General features: G+C 44.6%; 1 pseudogene; it reads left to right on the forward strand.

The window, feature by feature from the left end:
- Positions 1-4,086: 4,086 nt before the first annotated feature.
- On the forward strand, positions 4,087-4,203 carry LOC126263971 (5S ribosomal RNA; annotated as a pseudogene).
- Positions 4,204-21,723: the final 17,520 nt, after the last annotated feature.

The raw sequence follows: 21,723 nt of genomic DNA on the forward strand, positions 1-21,723 counted from the left end.
GATGGCGCTGCAAGTGATGTGAAAGATATAGAAGACAACGCAGTCTGTGGGTGCGCCATTCTGTACGTCGTATTTCTGCTGTACGCGTGTGCTGTTCACAACGTGAAGTGTGCTGTGGACAACATGGTTTATTCCTTAGAACAGAGGATTTTTCTGGTGTTGGAATTCCACCGCCTAGAACACAGTGTTGTTGCAATAAGACGAAGGTTTCAACGGAGGTTTAATGTAACCAAAGGACCGAAAAGCGATACAATAAAGGATCTGTTTGAAAAATTTCAACGGACTGGGAACGTGACGGATGAAAGTGCTGGAAAGGTAGGGCGACCGCGTACGGCAACCACAGAGGGCAACGCGCAGCTAGTGCAGCAGGTGATCCAACAGCGGCCTCGGGTTTCCGTTCGCCGTGTTGCAGCTGCGGTCCAAATGACGCCAACGTCCACGTATCGCCTCATGCGCCAGAGTTTACACCTCTATCCATACAAAATTCAAACGCGGCAACCCCTCAGCGCCGCTACCATTGCTGCACGAGAGACATTCGCTAACGATATAGTGCACAGGATTGATGACGGCGATATGCATGTGGGCAGCATTTGGTTTACTGACGAAGCTTATTTTTACCTGGACGGCTTCGCCAATAAACAGAACTGGCGCATATGGGGAACCGAAAAGCCCCATGTTGCAGTCCCATCGTCCCTGCATCCTCAAAAAGTACTGGTCTGGGCCGCCATTTCTTGCAAAGGAATCATTGGCCCATTTTTCAGATCCGAAACGATTACTGCAGCTCGCAATGTGGACATTCTTCGTGAATTTGTGGCGGTACAAACTGCCTTAGACGACACTGCGAACACCTCGTGGTTTATGCAAGATGGTGCCCGGCCACATCGCACGGTCGACTTCTTTAATTTCCTGAATGAGTATTTCGATGATCGTTTGATTGCTTTGGGCTATCCGAAACATACAGGAGGCGGCGTGAATTGGCCTCCCTATTCGCCAGACATGAACCCCTGTGACTTCTTTCTGTGGGGACACGTGAAAGACCAGGTGTACCGCCAGAATCCAGAAACAATTGAACAGCTGAAGCAGTACATCTCATCTGTATGTGAAGCCATTCCGCCAGACACGTTGTCAAAGGTGTCGGGTAATTCCATTCAGAGACTACGCCATATTATTGCTATGCATGGTGGATATGTGGAAAATATCGTACTATAGAGTTTCCCAGACCGCAGCGCCATCTGTTGTTGACATTTGTAACTACTGTAATTTCGAAAGTTTGTCTGCCTGAAAACGTACTGTTGTCCCAAGCATATTGCAACAAACGGTGTATTTCTATCGCTGCTCGTTTAGTTTGTATTTCCGTTTCAAATATACCGGTCATTTTTGAAACACCCTGTATGTATGTATGTCGATGTATAATTGGTTTGTTTTGTAAATACTATTTGTATTTTTACGCTGGGTCTTGCCTAGGGAAAGCTATGCTATCGAACGATTACATCGATAGGTCGTGTGGAGAACCAAAGTGTGTAGGATCTTTGGTAGTGTTAACTCTGCCGCGTGGAGCGCGGGCAGAGCAGAGGGAGTCTGGCTGGAGGAGGGCAGAGGAGCAGGTGTGTTGCGTGACGCTTCCGCGAGTTGCCGCGCTTTCGGGGTTTGGCAGCATGTAATTGCGCTCGACTTGCTATGTTAGTTTCTGAGATGGTGTCGCGGATGGGAAGCGTTAGCTGGCACGCATCAAGAGCCCGTTTCGGCTGGAGACCGTGTCGAGAAGAAGGCGCGCTAACATCCAGCTTCTGCAACAGCGACGGCCGACAATGAGTGGCCACCTCCTCGATCGACGACTTCTAACCTTCAATCAACCAACAAGGAAGACTGGTAGCACGTAAAGTTTTAGAACTGTATGGTAGACCTCTGCTTTTCAAACTCTTAAATTTTTCTCACTAAATTACAGCAACGTAGCATGAACCTTTGTTGCTCATTGTCCCAATTGCATTACCAAGCAGGGTCCTTTCCTTTTCCGGAATGAACCCAAGTGTCGTTGAAATTCAAACGCCAGCATTGAAGTAATATCATTCGATTTCACTGCTTTAATTTCAAAGTTCAGTTAAGGTATTCATAGCTGGCAACAATACTTAGATTACACAAGCAGAAATTAAGAGTGCGAGTTTTGTTACCATATTTTAGCTTACTTGTGACTGCAGCTCAGCTTGGTACGTACTAAATTTTACTATTGTTAAATGTTCAGAATCATTTAATTCAAGTTCAAAGTTAAATCTCGTATTTCTAAATTGCGTAGATTCAAGTAGCTTTTGAAATGATTGTTGAGGTAGCCCAAGACTAACCTTACTTTATTGAATTTCGTAATGCTTCAGAAAAAAACTCACTATTAATTTCAGTCACTAAATTAACTTTCAATTTTCCGGTTTTATTAATTCTTTTGCTAAATTAAGTCAGAGTGTAGCGAATTTCATTACTTCTGACAAACTTTCAGTTTTCACACTACACGTGTCAACCTTCAGTTGCCACGCTTCTAGTGCTAATTATATGTGTAATAACCTTTCTTTTTCAGTTACTATAGTAATTGTCCATAGGACTGGCGACCGTAATTTCCCCCAAATCTCAAATATCTAATTACCGCTAGTTAATTGTTAACGTAACGGCCGCACATTTACTTTCTTTATTAACTGTACCCCTTTTCAAAATTAATTTCCACCAATTTCATTTGAATTTTTCCTTTCATTCAGATATAACGCTTTCCTCCCTCTTTTCCGACAGATTAACTTCGGTGACGATTGCTTTTCCCAAATTTCCATTAGGTACACGCGGTTTAATTTTTCACTGTCATTAAGGTCGATAAGTGAGGGGGAGGTTACAATCTTACTTTCCGCACAACGGCCAGTACTACGATCAGGCGGACGACACTGCGGTAGCAAGCAGCTAGCTCCAGCAACTGCGAATCTCTTTATGGAGAAAGTCAAGGACATTGACTTATATACGACCCCATTAAACTCTAGTAGTTTCTTCCTGTACATTGATGCCACGTTATTTGCCTCCATGGGCGTAAAAACTTTACTAGGTTTTCGAATATCTCAGCACTCTAACAGTAACATCCTGTTCATGGTAAAAGCTGTAAAAGACGATGGATTGGCCTTCCTCGACGTCCTTGTCTGCGGCAAACGAAATTGATGTCTTGCCCACAGCGTCTACAGCAAACATACGCATACGGCTCTGTACTTTCAACCCACCTACCGTTGTCACCCGTCACAGAAAAGCACTGTGTTACTAACTTTCATACGTCGTTCAAGACCGTTGTCAGACACCGATTATGTGTCCCATGAGGTGAGCCATCTACGCAATGTCTCTGTAGAACTTTACATGGGTACCGAAAACAGCTGTAACCCAACTCTCGGCACCCAGATTGCTGCCGTATTTCTTGTCCTCCGGACGGCATTTGATACGGTTCCGCACTGTCGCCTAAATAACAATGAACAAAGAAAACGATATCATACTACCTGTGTGGGCGGACTGAAGACAGCAAACAGAAAACAACATGTCATTCTCAATGAAGAGAAAACATCAAACGAGAGAGTAATTTCGTGTGTATCCTAAGTCAGTGTAATGGAATCATTACTTTTGATAAATGACCTCGTGAATAATGTCTGAAATTCCATGCTACTTTTAGCGGATACAGACAAAATAGCCGGCCGCAGTGGACGAGCGTTTCTAGGTCCATCAGTCCGGAACCGCGAGACTGCTACGGTCGCAGATTCGATTCCTGCCTCTGACAGGGATGTGTGCGATGCCCTTAGGTTAGTTAGGTTTAAGTAGTTCTAAGTTCTAGGGATCTGATGACCTCAGATGTTAAGTCCCATAGTACTCAGAGCCATTTGAATCATTTGAAGAAACAAAATATGCTAGAAAATGGTACCAGACGACCTGCAGAGGATTGACACGTGGTGCTGCGATTGCTAATTGACCCTCAACATAAACAAATGTAACAATTGCTTATAAATAAGCGGAAATATCCGTTATTGTACGAGGGGAGTTCAATAAATAATTTAACGCATTTTTCTTCCCTGTCAGTTTCGGTTGGGCAACGGCCTTGCCGCAGTGGATACACCGGTTCCCGTGAGATCACCGAAGTTAAGCGCTGTCGGGCGTGGCCGGCACTTGGATGGGTGACCATCCGGCCGCCATGCGCTGTTGCCATTTTTCGGGGTCCACTCAGCTTCGTGATTCCAATTGAGGAGCTACTCGACCGAATAGTAGCGGCTTCGGTCAAGAATACCGGGAGAGCGGTGTGCTGACCCGACGCCCCTCCTATCCGCATCCTCTCCGGAGGATGACACGGCGGTTGGATGGTACCGGTAGGTCAATCGTGGCATGAAGACGGGAGTGCTGTCAGTTGCGGTTGAAAAATTGGAAAATTTGTTATGTGACACCGCAGAACAGTCCCGCTTCAGTCCCTATAGTGACATGAATTTCTGACAGGTATCAGCGCTATATTTAGCCTTCAAAACGAAGTCTATAATGGAGGTGCGTCCCATCCAGAGAGTTGTCATTGAGTTTCTTTCGGAGGAAAACCAGGACATCGAGGATACTCATAGGCTCTTGCAGAATACGAAGACCTAGCAGTGAATAAAAGCGCGATGAGTCTACATCTATATATACATTCATACTCCGCAAGCCACCCAACGGTGTGTGGCGTAGGGCACTTTACGTGCCACTGTCATTACCTCCCTTTCCTGTTCCAGTCGCGTATGGTTCGCGGGAAGAACGACTGTCTGAAAGTCTCCGTGCGCGCTCTAATCTCTCTAATTTTACATTCGTGATATCCTCGGGAGGTATAAGTAGGGGGAAGCAATATATTCGATGCCTCATCCAGAAACGCACCCTCTCGAAACCTGGCGAGCAAGCTACACCGCGATGCAGAGCGACTTTCTTGTAGAGTCTGCCACTTGAGTTTGCTAAACATCTCCGTAACGCTATCAGTCTTACCAAATAACCCTGTGACGAAACGCGCCGCTCTTCTTTGGATCTTCTCTATCTACTCTGTCAACCCGACCTGGTACGGATCCCACACTCATGATCAATACTCAAGTATAGGTCGAACGAGTGTTTTGTAAGCCACCTCCTTTGTTGATGGACTACATTTTCTAAGCACTCTCCCAATGAATCTCAACCTGGTACCCGCCTTACCACCAATTAATTTTATATGATCATTCCACTTCAAATCGTTCCGCACGCATACTCCCAGATATTTTGCAGAAGTAACTGCTACCAGTGTTTGTTCCGCTATCATATAATCATACAATAAAGGATCCTTCTTTCTATGTATTCGCAATACATTACATTTGTCTATGTTAAGGGACAGTTGCCACTCCCTGCACCAAGTGCCTATCCGCTGCAGATCTTCCTGCATTTCGCAACAATTTTCTAATGTTGCAACTTCTCTGTATACTACAGCATCATCCGCGAAAAGCCGCATGGAACTTCCGACACTATCTACTAGGTCATTTATATATCTTGTGAAAAGCAATGGTCCCATAACACTCCCCTGTGGCACGCCAGAGGTTACTTTAACGTATGTAGACGTCTCTCCATTGATAACAACAAGCTGTGTTCTGTTTGCTAAAAACTCTTCAATGCAGCCACACAGCTGGTCTGATATTCGGTAGGCTCTTACGTTGTTTATCAGGCGACAGTGCGGAACTGTATCGAACGCCTTCCGGAAGTCAAGAAAAATAGCATCTACCTGGGAGCCTGTATCTAATATTTTCTGGGTCTCATGAACAAATAAAGCGAGTTGGGTCTCACACGATCGCTGTTTCCGGAATCCATGTTGATTCCTAAAGAGTAGATTCTGGGTTTCCAAAAACGACGTCGTTGGGCAAGCATCCGTCATTATTGCAACGAAGTCACGCAAACCTGTCCGAACTCCCACACGATATCCAGCCGCCCACAGCTGTGACTCATGCTGTATTGGAACGTGCGGACACTCTCATTCGAGGTGCCTGACGCAGTCACACCACTGCAAAACTGGATGTTTCTGTGGCGTTGCTGACACACTCGTCTACCAGTTGGCGTATTCGAAGATGTGTGCCCGATGGGTTCCTCGCCGCCTAAGGAAGACTATGAGCCGGCTGGAGTGGCCGTGCGGTTCTAGGCGCTACAGTCTGGAACCACGCGACCGGTACGGTCGCAGGTTCGAATCCTGCCTCGGGCATGGATGTGTGTGAAGTCCTTAGGTTAGTTAAGTTTAAGTAGTTGTAAGTTCTAGGGGACTGATGACCTCAGAAGTTAAGTCCCATATTGCTCAGAGCCATTTGAACCATTTTTGAAGATCAACAATGATGGCTACCTGTGCGGAATTTCTTGCACGTTACGAGGCTGACAAGGGGACCCTCCACAGCGTAAATAATGGATTTTGATGCGCTTCAAATATGTTGCAGAGGAACTTACCCTGAGTACCTGGCTATCCGTTTTTTTAGCGACAGGATTTGGTTTTTGAGAAAATCGATTTTGAAGTTCATTGTGCACTTTGTATATCCGTAATATCAGAAGTATATTGAGTATGTCAGCGTAGCGCAGCGACTAAGGTTCACGGCTACCGCGATGAAGGTACCGTCTCCGAATACTGCTCGTGTAATTTTTTTTTTTCAATATAGGTCGAACTTTTCAGTTTTATTTCAAAGAATATCAACAAACAGCGTATGGTGTGCGAAATTGTGAAGTTGTATTCAGTTATTAATTTTTCAGATATTCATTCCGTTTGTGATTGGCAGTTGGAGTTCCAAATGTTCGTACAACGGTCGCTTCTTGTATTACCTGAAATCGATCTCCGCCCATTATCGTCCCCTCTCCCGTGAACACCGTTGGCCGTAACGGGAACCCCAGCTCCTAGGCCAAAGTGGATGCGAGTTGCAATCCCTTACGTTCGCATCTAACTGCAGCGTCAGTTGCTCGCAAAGTATCTCTAGTGCCGTGTGTTACAGAAATTTTGTGAAATGGAAGAACCAAGTGTTATTGATGATGAATCGATAGATTTCAACGAAGAAGAAGGTTGGGAGAGTACGATGCGAACCACAAACGGAATGAATATTTGAAAAAATTAATAACTGAATACATCTTTATAATTTATCACACCTTACTCTGTTTGTTGATATTCTTTTAAAATAAAATTGAAAAGTTCTGACGATTTAAAAAAAAAATAAATTACATGAGCAGGATTCGAACACAGTACCTCCAGCGCCGTAGTTATGAACCTTTACCGCTGTGCTACGCTGACTTACTCAAAACACACCTAATGCAACAAATATACCAAGTGCGCAATGAACTTCAAAATCGATTTTCTCAAAAACCAACTCCCGTCGCTAAAAAACCGGATAGCCATTTACTCAGGGTAAGTGCCTCTAAACATATTTGAAGCGCATCAAAATCCGTGATTTACAGTATGGAGGTCCCCTTGTGAGAGTGTAAATTTTTTGTTTGTCTCACAGGCGATAAACAAGGGTCCACCACTTCGAACCGGAAAGAAAATGGCAATCTACGGATTGGCGCCACACCACCTTCCCTCCGAACAATAAGTTCAAAGCCTCACCCTCAGTCGGTAAAGTTGTGATGACTGTCTTCTAGGAGTCGGAAGGGGTTATTATGTTTGATGTCTTCCATCACGGGTGCCACGATGAACTCTGAAGTGTATTGTTCTACCCTCAGGAAATTGAAGAATCGACTCGAGCGTGTTCGTCATGACAAAAATGCAAAAGAGCTTCTCCTTGTCCAAGATGTAGCGGCACCACAGTTTAAGATAGGGAAGTAAGATTTGGTGCAATATTTCGGATCACACAAGTTACAGCCAGGTACGGACCGGATTGCAGTTACGCTGACCAGCGGTTGCGAAGTGGAATGGAGGCCACAGGGGCCATCGAACCTCTGAAAAGCGCTAACGCAGCGGTTTGAATGTAGCAACGTACAGGAAGAAGGGGACCACTGGCGCAACCGAGGTGTGGGGTGTACATGACTCGGAGCGATGCGTTAGCGAAATAGAGACGCACAGCCAAGTATAAATAGGTGTTGAAACTTCCTGGCAGATTAAAACTGTGTGCCCGACCGAGACTCGAACTCGGTACCTCCTGCAAGGTTCGCAGGAGAGCTTCTGTAAAGTATGGAAGGTAGGAGACGAGATACTGGCAGAAGTAAAGCTGTGAGACCGGGCGTGAGTCGTGCTTCGCTAGCTCAGATGGTAGAGCACTTGCCCGCGAAAGGCAAAGGTCCCGAGTTCGAGTCTCGGTCGGGCACACAGTTTTAATCTGCCAGGAAGTTTCATATCAGCGCACACTCCGCTGCAGAGTGAAAATGTCATTCGGGAAACATCCCCCAGGCTGTTGCTAAGCCATGTCTCCGCAATATCCTTTCTTTCAGGAGTGCTAGTTCTGCAAGGTTCGCAGGAGAGCTTCTGTAAAGTTTGGAAGTTAGGAGACGAGATACTGGCAGAAGTAAAGCTGTGAGACCGGTCGCGAGTCGTGTTTCGGTAGCTCAGATGGTAGAGCACTTGCCCGCGAAAGGCAAAGGTCCCGAGTTCGAGTCTCGGTCGGGCACACAGTTTTAATCTGCCAGGAAGTTTCATATCAGCGCACACTCCGCTGCAGAGTGAAAATCTCATTCTCGATAAATAGGTGTTGTTTTCTAACGAGATGCATTCAAGTGTGGCAGCTCCCCTGGACGGCGGCACGTGTCACACCGCTGGGCTACACGCAGCAACAGATGGGGCACCAGCGTCCCAGTCAACGGCGGGTCGTTGGTTCCACCCCCTCTGAGGGCGACGCGTCCTCAGCCAGCCAGAGCTGGCCACTCTTCGTCTCGCTATTGCGGACAGTCGTCTCGGCTCCCGACACTCGCCGGTGAATTTCGTGGCGAGGGGCCGCAGATTCCGATGCATGATCGCAGCCGGTCGCTGCCGCTGCGTTTCCAGCTACGGCAGCCAAGGAATAAACAGCAGCGGGGCCAGCCTACGGCCCCCAGCGGAGCAGCACAGAGTCAACGGGGACGGTGGCCGCTGAGCCGGCTGCTGGCGCAGCCACCATGACGTGATCGGAACGCTACAGCTGGCGAACAAGGCCAGCACGACACAGCGTTGCGTTGCACAGGTAGCTGGGGCAGTGGCCTCAACATTGCAGGGCCTGTGACGTGGACCGAGGTCAACGAAGCACTGTAGTGGAAACGAATAAATCATTTGAAAAGCTCGGACGAGTTATAGTACGGCACCTCCTGGCACCCATCCGCTACATTTGGTGTCAATACGCCGCATTTGGCGTCTGATGCCACAACAGTGACAACGCAAGACCTCACTCAAGTATGCACACTGTAGAGAAGAGATCACAAAACTTCACTGGACTGTTTGTTCTTCCTCGTCAGTCATATAACTGGAAAAGGGAAATGTATCTGACAGCAAGAAAGAGTAGTGACCCAGAAACTATCAAAAATTATAAAAACTACTGTGTTATATTAAGAAAAGTTATTAAAAAATCCAGGAGTATGTGTATCATGTCTGAAATCAGCAACTCTGATAATAAAATTAAAACAATTTGGAATATTATTAAAAGAGAAACAGGTCAACCAAGAGCAGAGGAAGACAGTATTACCATCAAATTGAATGAAAACTTTACGAACAGAAAGTCAGAAGTTGAAAATATTTTTAATAATCATTTTCTAAATGTTGTGGATATAGTAGGATCCAGGTGTTCATTAGAAGATGCTAGGCTGTTAATGGAAGAGGCCATACCTATGCAATTTGATACAATTGAAATCTCACCCACTTCTCCCTCTGAAATTAGGAAAATAATAAACTTGCTTAAAAGCAAAAACTCACATGGAATTGATGGCATTTCCAGCAAAATACTAAAAGCTTGTTCTCAACAGATAAGTAAGATTCTCAGCCACCTGTGTAATAGCTCTCTGGAACAGGGCATTTTCCCTGATAGACTGAAATATGCTATTGTTATACCTTTGAATAAAAAGGGGGATAGATCTGATGTCAACAATTACCGTCCAATCTCCCTTCTAACAGCTTTATCCAAAATTTTTGAGAAAGTAATGTATTCAAGAGTAGCTTCACATATCTGTAAAAATGAAGTACTAACAAAATGTCAGTTTGGTTTCCAGAAAGGTTTTTCAACAGAAAATGCCATATATGCTTTCACCAGTCAAATTTTGAATAATCTGAATAACCGAACACCACCCATTGGGATTTTTTGTGATCTCTCAAAGGCTTTTGATTGTGTAAATCATGAAATTCTGCTAGACAAGCTCAAGTATTGTGGCATGAGTGGGACAGTGCACAAATCGTTTAATTCGTACCTAACTGGAAGAGTGCAGAAAGTTGAAATAAGTATTTCTCGTAACATGCAAAGATCAGCACATTCCTCAAAATGGGGAACTATCAAGAATAGGGTTCCACAAGGGTCAGTCTTGGGTCCTTTGTTGTTCTTATTATATATTAATGACTTGCCATTCTATATTCATGAAGAGGCAAAGTTAGTTCTCTTTGCTGATGATACAAGTATAGTAATCACACCTGACAAACAAGAATTAACTGATGAAATTGTCAATACTGTCTTTCAGAAAATTACTAAGTGGTTCCTTGTAAACGGACTCTCACTGAATTTTGATAAGACACAGTACATACAGTGAATGGTATGACGCCATTAATAAATATAGACCTTAATCAGAAGCATATAGCTAAGGTAGAATATTGCAAATTTTTAGGTGTGTCCATTGATGAGAGATTAAATTGGAAGAAACACATTGATGATCTGCTGAAACGTTTGAGTTCAGCTACTTATGCAATAAGGGTCATTGCAAATTTTGGTGATAAACATCTTAGTAAATTAGCTTACTACGCCTATTTTCACTCAGTGCTTTCATATGGCATCATATTTTGGGGTAATTCATCACTGAGGAATAAAGTATTTATTGCAAAAAAGCGTGTAATCAGAATAATAGCTGGAGTCCACCCAAGATCATCCTGCAGACATTTATTTAAGGATCTAGGGATATTCACAGTAGCTTCTCAGTATATACACTCTCTTATGAAATTTGTTATTAACAACCAAACCCAATTCAAAAGTAATAGCAGTGTGCATAACTACAATACTAGGAGAAAGGATGATATTCACTATTCAAGATTAAATCTAACTTTGGCACAGAAAGGGGTGAATTATACTGGCACTAAAGTCTTTGGTCACTTACCAAATAGTATCAAAAGTCTGACAGATAAACAACAAGTATTTAAGAAGAAATTAAAATAATTTCTGAATGACAACTCCTTCTACTCCATAGAAGAATTTTTAGACATAAATTAAGAAAAAAACAAAAAATATTTAAAAAAATAAAAAAATAAAAAAAATAAAAATAAAAAATAAAGAAAAACAAAAAACCACAATAAAATAAAGTTGTTATATGAACTTAAGTATGTTGTTAAATTAACCTAATTATGTCATGTATTGGAAAATTCGACTCGTTCCACATCATTACGAAATATCGTATTCATGATCCATGGATCTAGTATTAATCTAATCTAATCTAATCTAATCTACACAGCCTGGATCTCGCACCTTCCGACTTCCATCTGCTTGGCTCAATGAGGGATACACTCCGCGGGAAACAGTACGGGCAAAGTGGGCAGGTTACTGATGAAGCAAGATGTTTGCTCCGACGTCGATCAGTAGAGTGCTACATGCGAGCATACAGGTCCTCCCAGTACCTTGGCGTAAGGCTGTCATATTGAAGGGATTATGTTGAAAAATAGCGTTTTTAGCTACAAGAGTAAGGAATAATATGGTGTAAAACTAAGATTCTCTCAGAGGAATAATGTGTCGCATTAGCGTAACGCCCCTCGTATTACTATAAGTTTGTGAAACAATTAGTGGAAGCAGTCAGATCCATCAAATATTTAGAAGTATACAGCCAGAATGACTTACAGTGAAACGGATGCATAAAGGAGGCCAGATGCCAGACTGAGATTGATAGCAAGTTTCATCTGGAAATGTCGTCTATCAACGGAGAAGGTACCTTATAAAACACACGTTCGACCAATGTTTAAATGCTGCTCCTCGCACTGGGAACCCCACCAGATAGGACCGATAGAGGAAACAGAGACTATCCAAGAAAGAGCACCGCGTTTCGTTACAGGTTCGTTTAGCACATCTACATGGATACTCTCCAAATCACATTTAAGTGCCTGGCAGAGGGTTCATCAAACCACCTTCACAATTCTCTATTATTCCAACCTCGTATAGCGCGCGGAAAGAATGAACACCTATATATTTCCGTACGACCTCTGATTTCCCTTATTTTATCTTGGTGATCGTTCATCCCTTTGTAAGTCGGTGTCAACAAAATACTTTCGCATTCGGAGGAGAAAGTTAGTGATTGTAATTTCGTGAGAAGATTACGTCGCGACGAAAAACACCTTCCTTTTAATAATGTACTTACCAAATCCTGTATCATTTCTGTGACACTCTCTCCCATCTTGCGCGATAATACAAAACGTGCTGCCTTTCTTTCGACTTTTTCGATGCACTTCGTCAGTCCTATCTGGTAAGAATCCCACACCGTGCAGCAGTATTCTACAAGAGGACGGACAAGCGTAGTGTAGGCACATTTTCTAAGTGTCCTGCCAATAAAACGCAGTCTTTGGTTAGCCTCCCCCACAACAATTTCTGTGTGTTACTTCCAATTTAAGTTATTCGTAATTGTAATACCTAGGGATTTAGTTGAATTTACGGCTTTTAGATTAGACTGATTTATCGTGTAACCGAAGTTTAACGTGTTCGTTTTAGCACTCATGTGGATGACCTCACACTTTTTGTTATTTAAAGTCAACTGCCACTTTTCGCTCCACTCAGATATCTTTTCTAAATGGTTTTGCAGTTTGTTTTGATCTTCTAATGACTTTATTAGTCAATAAACGACAGCGTCATCTGCAAACAACCGAAGAAGGCTACTCAGATTGTGTCGAAAATTGTTTATATAGATAAAAGACAGCAAAGTGACTATAACACCACCTTGGGGAACGCCAGAAATCACTTCTGTTTTACTCGATGACTTTCCGTGAATTACTACGAACTGTGACCTCTCTGACAGGAAATCACAAATCCAGTCACTTAACTAAGACGATATTCCACAAGCACACAATTTCACTATGTGCCCTCAAGGAGATGTTGTTGAGCGGTACTTAAGATAGGTAAATAAATTAGTGAAATCAATCTGAAGTAGAAATTAGAAAATAAATGAAAAATTTAGTTTAGTTTCGAAGAATTATACACTGGCAAACAGCAGTGGCAGCAGCCGGCGCTTGCAAGTCAGCAAATTCACGAGAAGCCATCGCCCTCCCCACATAAGCGGAAGCTGTGGATTCAGCCGTCAGGGCATCGCCCAACCGGCTCACGTGTTTCTCAATTGTCACATGTGATCAAAGGCCCTCGCCTACATTCCAAGAGCCAATGGCCGACGTTAAGAAGACTCTTAGAGAAGCTTTTCAACGTGACAGAAGAGGCAATGACCGTGAAGTCGTTCACCTCCAGTGAACTGAAGTAAATAAATACGCGAGACACAGTGGGCCTGAGGGTAGTTTTCAGTTCAGTCGGTGCTGAAGACCGTCATGCAGGAAGAGACTACATCGTACACAGAAGCACCAAGTCCGCCGCTGTGATGGAATAGCAAGCCGCAGCCTCGCCGCCAGAAGACGGAAGTTAAAAGGTATTTGAAGACTGATTTTTACGTACCCGGGTGATTCGTGAGGATGGGAAGGAGACGGCCTCACATCAGCAGATGCCTGTGAGCTGGTGATGAAGATCTATCAGCCGAAGACTGGCAAGCTGGAGTCCGTTATGCGAGTCCGGGACACTGGCCTTCCCCGCCGCGCCGCTCCGGTGGCCGACGCACAACGCTGTCACACGCGGCCTCATAGAGAAGAGAAACACTGGGACGCCACATCCAAGGTATCACCATCCGATTCACGACTTCGTTCTCAAGAATTAAACGGGCCACCTCGCGCTGCGCGTCTCCAGTCAACTGGGCGAGACGGCGACAAGAGATGTACACCGCCAGGCGTAATCAGACGCCGCCGCTCACACAGCAGAAGGATTCGCAAACGACACAGATGCCGCTCTCCCAGCCAGAACAATCCAGTAAGGAAACCGTTGTACAAAACTTTCAATAAAAGTTATCTTATGTAAAAATTCTGTTTCATTCTACCTCATACCCGAGCCAAGGAAAAATCCACCCTGCCCACAAGTTGTTAAGAGAGAAAAAGTAATTTATTTAGTGTTTTTCACCCTGACATAATGCATTAGAATCAAATGCCCTTTGCAGTAATGCTCATCCTGACAATTGACTAGCATCAAAAGAGAAAACCAAGTTACAATGTTCAGCCAAGTCTAGTGGTAGACCCTGCAAGAGAGGCGCCTTGCATCATGGTTTGGTTTAGTGTAGAAATTATCAGAGCTAACGTTCCTAGAAGAGTGACACAATATATTTCTTCCTCATACGTACATCATGAACGGAAAATTAGAGATATTTGACCTGATATAATGCCTTATCAACAATCGTCCTTTTCCGCGAACCGTAGGTTGATGGAAAAGGAAAGGCGGGAAGTGATAGTAGCACTCAAAGTAACTAAGAGACACTCCGTAAAGTGGATTTCGGAGTGTAGATATAGATGGCTTGTGTTACTGTGCGTAAGCAACGAGTGTCACGGAAACGACACGCGGAATCTGAGTGAGGCAAAAATTAAAAAGAAACAAAGTAGTAGTAAACAATAGAGCAAATATAACAAAAAGAAATAAAAGCATACGCTTATCTTTATGTTGTAACTTAATGTTGTCTCCGTGCGGCTAATCTTTATGAGTGGAAAGTCGAATGTGTTCTTCTGGAAGAGACAATGAGCAAAAATGAGCAGCAGCGATCTAGCTTTGTCTGTCTGTCTAAAAAACAACGTCAGAGCAGCGTAAGGAGTGACGAATGGGGCAATATTTTGCAGGTAACCGGATATCGGAGAAATATCTCGTGAATTTGCGATCATAAATCGGCAGCCAATCAGCGACTAGCGCGAGGAACTTTGTACATTCAAAGAGTGCAATTACTAATTAAATTAACTGGAAGTAACATTTTTAGCTGGAAAGTCAAAGCTAGGCAGACTTTGTATTCCCATCCATGGTTGGTAACGTTGGGTGTGAATTTTCTGTGTATTATTTTTCTGGGTAAAACCAGTCTATGGAGTAAATTCTGCTAGAAGTATCTTTAATGCCAATGATTTGTTAAGACAGTGAGCTGTAATACAGAGTCGGCATTAGCATAAGCTAGTCGACATGTAGTGCAACATTGTTAATGATGAAATCAATCATCATCATCATCATCATCATCATCAGTGTTCTGCCTAAATGCAGGTTTTCACATGGTAGTTCTCCAGGCTGTCCGGTCTTCTGCCATCCTCTTCAGGTCTGCACAATTTCCTCTTCCCTTTATGTCATCTATCGCCTTGTATCTCCTTCTTCCTCTCAGTCTTCTCCCACAAACCAATCCTTCCAAAGCATCTACTAGCAAGCACTCCCTTCTCAATGAATGTCCCAACCAGTTCTTTTTCCTTTCTCTTACAAACCTTCAGCAGACATCTTCTCTCACCAACCCTTTCCAATACTCTTTCATTACTCACTCTTTCCATCCAGCTTATTCTCTCCATTCTCCTGCACAACCACATCTCAAATGCTTCTAACCTTTTTTCATCCTCTCGTCTCAGTGTCCATGTTTCTGCCCCATATAGTGCCACACTCCAGACAAAACATTTGCCAAGCCTTTTCCTTAGTCCTTTATCTAATTTGCCACATACGAGTCTCCTCTTTCTGTTGAATGCCTCCTTCGCTATGGCAATTCGAGTTTTCACCTCCTGGTGACATCTCAAGTCTTCAGTTATTGTGCTTCCGAGATATTTAAATTGACTTACTTGGCTAATGGTATATTGTCCTATTTTAATGTTGGACAGTCTGCGTCTTGTACTGATGACCATAGTCTTTGTTTTTGCTGGGTTCATTTGCATCCCATATTCCACACAAGCTTCATTCATATCTTTGAGCATGTTATTCACTGTCCGCTCACTTTCTGCCACTAATACCATGTCATCAGCAAATCTTATACATTCTATTCTCTTTCCACCAATACATATCATGTATGAAATCAAAAGGCTACATTATTTAATAGTTACTAATTTACGGAGAGCAGGGTTGAACTTATTTCCGAAAACGTGTAGTAGACCATTATGCGTGAAGTAACACAATGGTAAAAAAAATAATCGAAATTAATTTTAAGCACACTTTTGTCCCTCAGATCACATTTTTGCAGCAAATGCACGAATTTACACCTTCCAATATCGCTACAAACGTGACGACGAAGACGACAACAGCACCTGCAGCAACAACAACAGCATAACAAAAAAATGATTCAAATGGCTCTGAGCACTAGGGGACTTAACATCTGAGGTCATCAGACCCCCAGAACTTAGAACTAATTAAACCTAACGAACCAAAAGACATGACACACATCCATACCATAGGCAGGATTCGAACCTGCGACCGTAGCGGTCGCGCGGTTCCAGACTGAGCGCCTAGAACCGCTCGGCCACCCCGGCCGGCCAACAGCACAACAGAGCAGTAGCTTAGACAGGGAAAAAACCAGAACGCTAGACGCGCCCAAACACGTTTGCTAACCTAACAAACTTCAGCACGCGAAATGACTGTAGTTTAATGAGCCTAACTCCATCACGTTACATTTCTGACAGCTCGCTCAGTGCAAAATTTCGCTCTATCCGATGTACCCTAACCTGCTCTGACATTACTGACACGTTGTTTTTCTCCGCCCTGAATAATTTAACTTGTCAGAACTGGTACTCATGTTAGGATTCGCTGAATGAAATTACATTCTGAGGGCCTTTCTTCCAGTCATCTGGAAGGGAGTGCCTTTAGCCCGACAAGATTCTGCCAGGAACGAAGAGCGCTGCCGCCGCGCCGGTCGCAGGTAATGCAGCTTGCGGAAGCGAGGCGTGGCGCAGGCGCGGAGCGTGGCAGGGGTATGCCAGTCACGAGCCGAGCGGAAAATTCGTCGCCAACTTGGCGCAAACTTGTCGGATCCAATTAGGGGCAGTTAGGCAGATCGGTGGCCAGCTGCGGGCTGATACTCAGCAGTGCGTGACTGATGGAGGGGGGGGGGGCTGCGGAGGGGGGGGGGGCGCTGTGTGGGGGTGGAAAGGGGGCGAGGGGGGGAGGGGTCAACCTGCAGGCCAACAACCTACGACGGCACCGAGGCTGAGCGGCGGTGCGCCCGCCAGATTACGGGTGCAAAACGTTGTAGGCCAAGGCGTCTACTTCTCTAGTGGCTCAAAAGTATGCTAACTATTGCGTCTACGTTTGCGAGAAACGTTCAATAAGTAATACAACACATTTTGTTTCTCTGCAGATGCCAGCTAAAAAATGCGAAATTCGTTGTGGGAGATTGTGGAGCATCCCCGTTTCAGCCCCTCTAGATTCATGGTTCCGATAGGTGGCGGCGATATATACTACTGGCCATTAAAATTGCTATACCAAGAAGAAATGCAGACGATAAACGGGTATTCACTGGACAAATATATTATAGTAGAATTACCATGTGATTACATTTTCACGCAATTTCGGTGCATATATCCTGAGAAATCGGTACCCAGAACAACCACCTCTGGCCGTAATAACGGCCGTGATGCGTCTGGGCATTGAGTCAAACAAAGCTTGGATAGCGTGTACAGGTACAGCTGCCCATGCAGCTTCAGCACTATACCACAGTTCCTCAAGAGTAGTGACTGGCGTATTGTGACCAGCCAGTTGCTGGGCCAACATTGACCAGACGTTTTCAATTGGTGAGAGAACTGGAGAACGTGCTGGCCAGGGCAGCAGTCGAACATTTTCTGTGTCCAGAAAGTCCGTACAGGACCTGCAACATGCTATCGTGCATTATCCTGCTGAAATGTAGGGTTTCGCACGGATCGAATGAAGGGTAGAGCCACGGGTCGTAACACATCTGAAATGTAACGTCCACTGTTCAAAGTGCCGTCAATGCGAACAAGAGCTGACCGAGACGTATAACCAATGGCACCCCATACCAACATGCGGGGTTATACGCCAGTATGGCGATGACGAATACACACTTCCAATCTGCGTTCTCCGTGATGTCGCCAAACACGGATGCGACCATAATGATGCTGTAAACAGAACCGGGATTCATCCGAAAAAAATGACGTTTTGCCATTCGTGCACCCAGGTTCGTCGTTGAGTACACCATCGCTAGCGCTCCTGTCTGTGATGCAGCGCCAAGGGTAACCGCAGACACGGTCTCCGAGCTGATAGTCCATGCTGCTGCAAACGTCGTCGATCTGTTCGTGCAGATGGTTGTTGTCTTGCAAACGTCACCATCTGTTGAGTCAGGGATCGAGACGTGGCTGCACGATCCGTTACAGCCATGCTGATAAGATGCCTGTCATCTCGACTGTTAGTGATACGAGGCCGTTGGGATCCAGCACGGCGTACTGTATTACCCTACTGAACCCACCAATTCCATATTCTGCTACCAGCCACTGGATCTCGACCAACGCGAGAAGCAATGTCGCGATACGATAAACCGCAATCGGGATAGGTACGATACGACCTTTATCAAAGTCGAAAAGTGATGATACGTATTTCTTCTCCTTACACGAGGCATCACAACAACGTTTCACCAGGCAACGCCGGTCAACTGCTGTGTATGACATATCGGTTGGAAACTTTTCTGGTGTCAGCACTTTGTAGGTGTCGCCACCGGCGCCAGCCTTGTGTGAATGCTCTGAAAAGCTAATCATTTGCATATCACAGCATTTCTCGTCTGTAGCACGTCATCTTCGTGGTGTAGCAATTTTAATGGCCAGTAGTGTACGTAGCCTTCACAACGGCATCTGTAAGGGAGGTGCATCCCATGCAGAGAGTTGTCATTGAGATTCATTTGTCGGAAAACCAGAGCATCGTAGTTATTCATGGGCTTTTGCAGAACGTCTACGGACACCTGGCTGTGAACAAAAGCATTGTGAGACGTATGTCATTATCATATCAAGGTCCCGTACCCCTGATCGATCTTCCGCGTGCTCGCCGGCCGCACCAGCTGCGACTCCTGCAATGTTTGGATGTGCGGAACTGTCATTGCATGTAATCGACGGATCACAACATCCTGTTGCGCTACTGGACACTCGCCCTGACACACTCGCCCGGTAAGCATGTATCGAGTAGCGCTGATATCGATTATGATAACATCGCTATGGTGGCTTCTTTGTTTCTTTGCGCGGGAACGAGCGAGGGAGTCACGTGGAGGTGTTTAATCGTGCGTTTGGTGTGAAGATGTTAAGGAATCAGGCTAAGAGAACAAGTAAATTGCCGTGTAATCATTCGTGTACTTCACGAGACGTAATCCGCGATTCGCGAAGTCAAAAACCACGAGAAAAATCGCGAGAATATGATTAGATGCCCGCGACTATCTCATCCACGCCGGTAAATAAAACTTGGAATACCTATATTGCCACGAACGCCGCATCTGGATTGCAGTGTTGGACGATGTACTGTGATGTAGTGTTACTGTATGTACCAGTATCAACATATTTGTTGCTTTGTGAAGCGTGTAACAGTGCAGTCCCGTGTAGTGCACGTGTTAAAACGTACATCAATGGATTTTACTAGGCTGAAACTTAAATTTCGTTATTTTATTCCCTTTGTTAGCTATCATTTATTGCAGCAGTATTCAAGCTGCTACTCCTAGACTGCAAGGGAAGAAGCGAATGACGATCGGATTTACGAGGTGAGTAGGTACAATTAGCAAACACAGTCGGAACTATAACCCCACCCTCCCCCATTCGCTTACAGCCCCCCAGTTGGAATACTTAAAGCTGTATGCCCGCTGGGTTAGTCGCCGCCTAACAGAAGCCCATGAAAGGGAACGGAATATCTGTGCGTTACGAGGCTGATAGTGACAGTTTTTTGTCGGAAATCGTCACAGGCGACGAAACGTGGATTCATCACTTTGAACCGCAAACAAAACGGCAATCCATGGAGCGGGGCCACACCACCTCTCCTCCGAAGAAAACATTCAACTACGTAAACTCAGCCGGTAAAGTTATGGTGAAGGTTTTCTGAGACTCTGAGGGGGTTATTCTATTGGATGTCCTTCCTCATGGTGCAACGATTAACTCGGAAGTTTGTTGTGCCACCCACAGGAAACTGAAGGGACGACTTCCGTGCGTTCGTCTCCAATGGATCGACGTTTTGTTGCGGTTCAAAGTGATGAACCCACGTTTCGTCGCCTGTGACGTCGGAGCCAAGGAAACAAGAAAACTACATCTGGTATATGCTTCAAACAACAGCAGTAAGAAGAGAGACAAGTAAAATAAAACAACAAATCTGGGACACATTTTTGAATGAAACGGAACATAATGAACGTGAGCAACAAACTATAGCCTATAAGATACAATAATAACTTAATAAAAACGGCCGGCCGGTGTGGCCGTGCGGTTAAAGGCGCTTCAGTCTGGAACCGCCTGACCGCTACGGTCGCAGGTTCGAATCCTGCCTCGGGCATGGATGTGTGTGATGTCCTTAGGTTAGTTAGGTTTAATTAGTTCTAAGTTCTAGGCGACTGATGACCTCAGAAGTTAAGTCGCATAGTGCTCAGAGCCATTTGAACCATTTTTTAATAAAAACGAAAGAGATATGATTGACATACCTGAATTTTGGCGAACTTCTATTGTTATACTTGTTATTTAAGAAATGGTGTGGGGCGTGTGCAGTTGGAGTGATATGGGACCCCTGATAAGTCTGTATGCGACTCTGACAGGTAATATGTACGTAATCATCCTGTCTGATCACCTGAATTAATTTATGTCGAGTGTACATTCCGACGGACTTAGGTAATTCCAGCAGGACAATGCGACACCCTATACGTCCAGAATTGCTGCAGAGTGGCTCCAGGAACATTCTTCTGAGTTTAAAGACTTTCGCTGGCGACCTAACTCCCCAGACATGAACATTATTGAGCATATGTGGTATGCCTTGCAACGTACTGTTCGCAAGAGAGCTTCACCCTCTTGTGAATTTATGAACAGCCCTGCAGGATTCATGGTGTCAATTCCCTCCAACACTACTTCAGACATTAGTCCAGTCCATTCGGCACTTCTGCGTGCTAGCGGTGGCCCTAACCGATATTAGGCAGGTGTACTAATTTCTTTGGCCCTTCAGTGCATATGAAGGACGAAATCAACTTCTAGGTCATTTTATATTTTGTGACTAGTTTTCTCGTGTCTTTTGTTTCGCTGCTCAGTACAGTTTGATACTATTATCAGTACTTTCGTTCCTTTGCTAGCTGCTAGTGCACTGTTTACGTCATGGACAGGTTTGTAATAAGGAAGTAGAAAGTCTTAGACATCGACAGAACTTCTTCATTTGAGGAGAGTGGAGATGAATATACCAATATTAGAGAACAAAAATTGCCCGGTCCTCTTCATCTACTAAACAGAAAAGCATAAAACAAGGATCAAACAAGGTCCAACATAGCCACCACTATAAAAGAAGCTATATCAAACTTGGATTCACGTCGACAGGTGAGAAGGGCAATCCCACACCAAAATGTTTGAGGCCC

The sequence above is a fragment of the Schistocerca nitens genome, chromosome 6 (assembly GCF_023898315.1).
Source record: "Schistocerca nitens isolate TAMUIC-IGC-003100 chromosome 6, iqSchNite1.1, whole genome shotgun sequence".
NCBI classification, from domain to species: Eukaryota; Metazoa; Arthropoda; class Insecta; order Orthoptera; family Acrididae; genus Schistocerca; species Schistocerca nitens.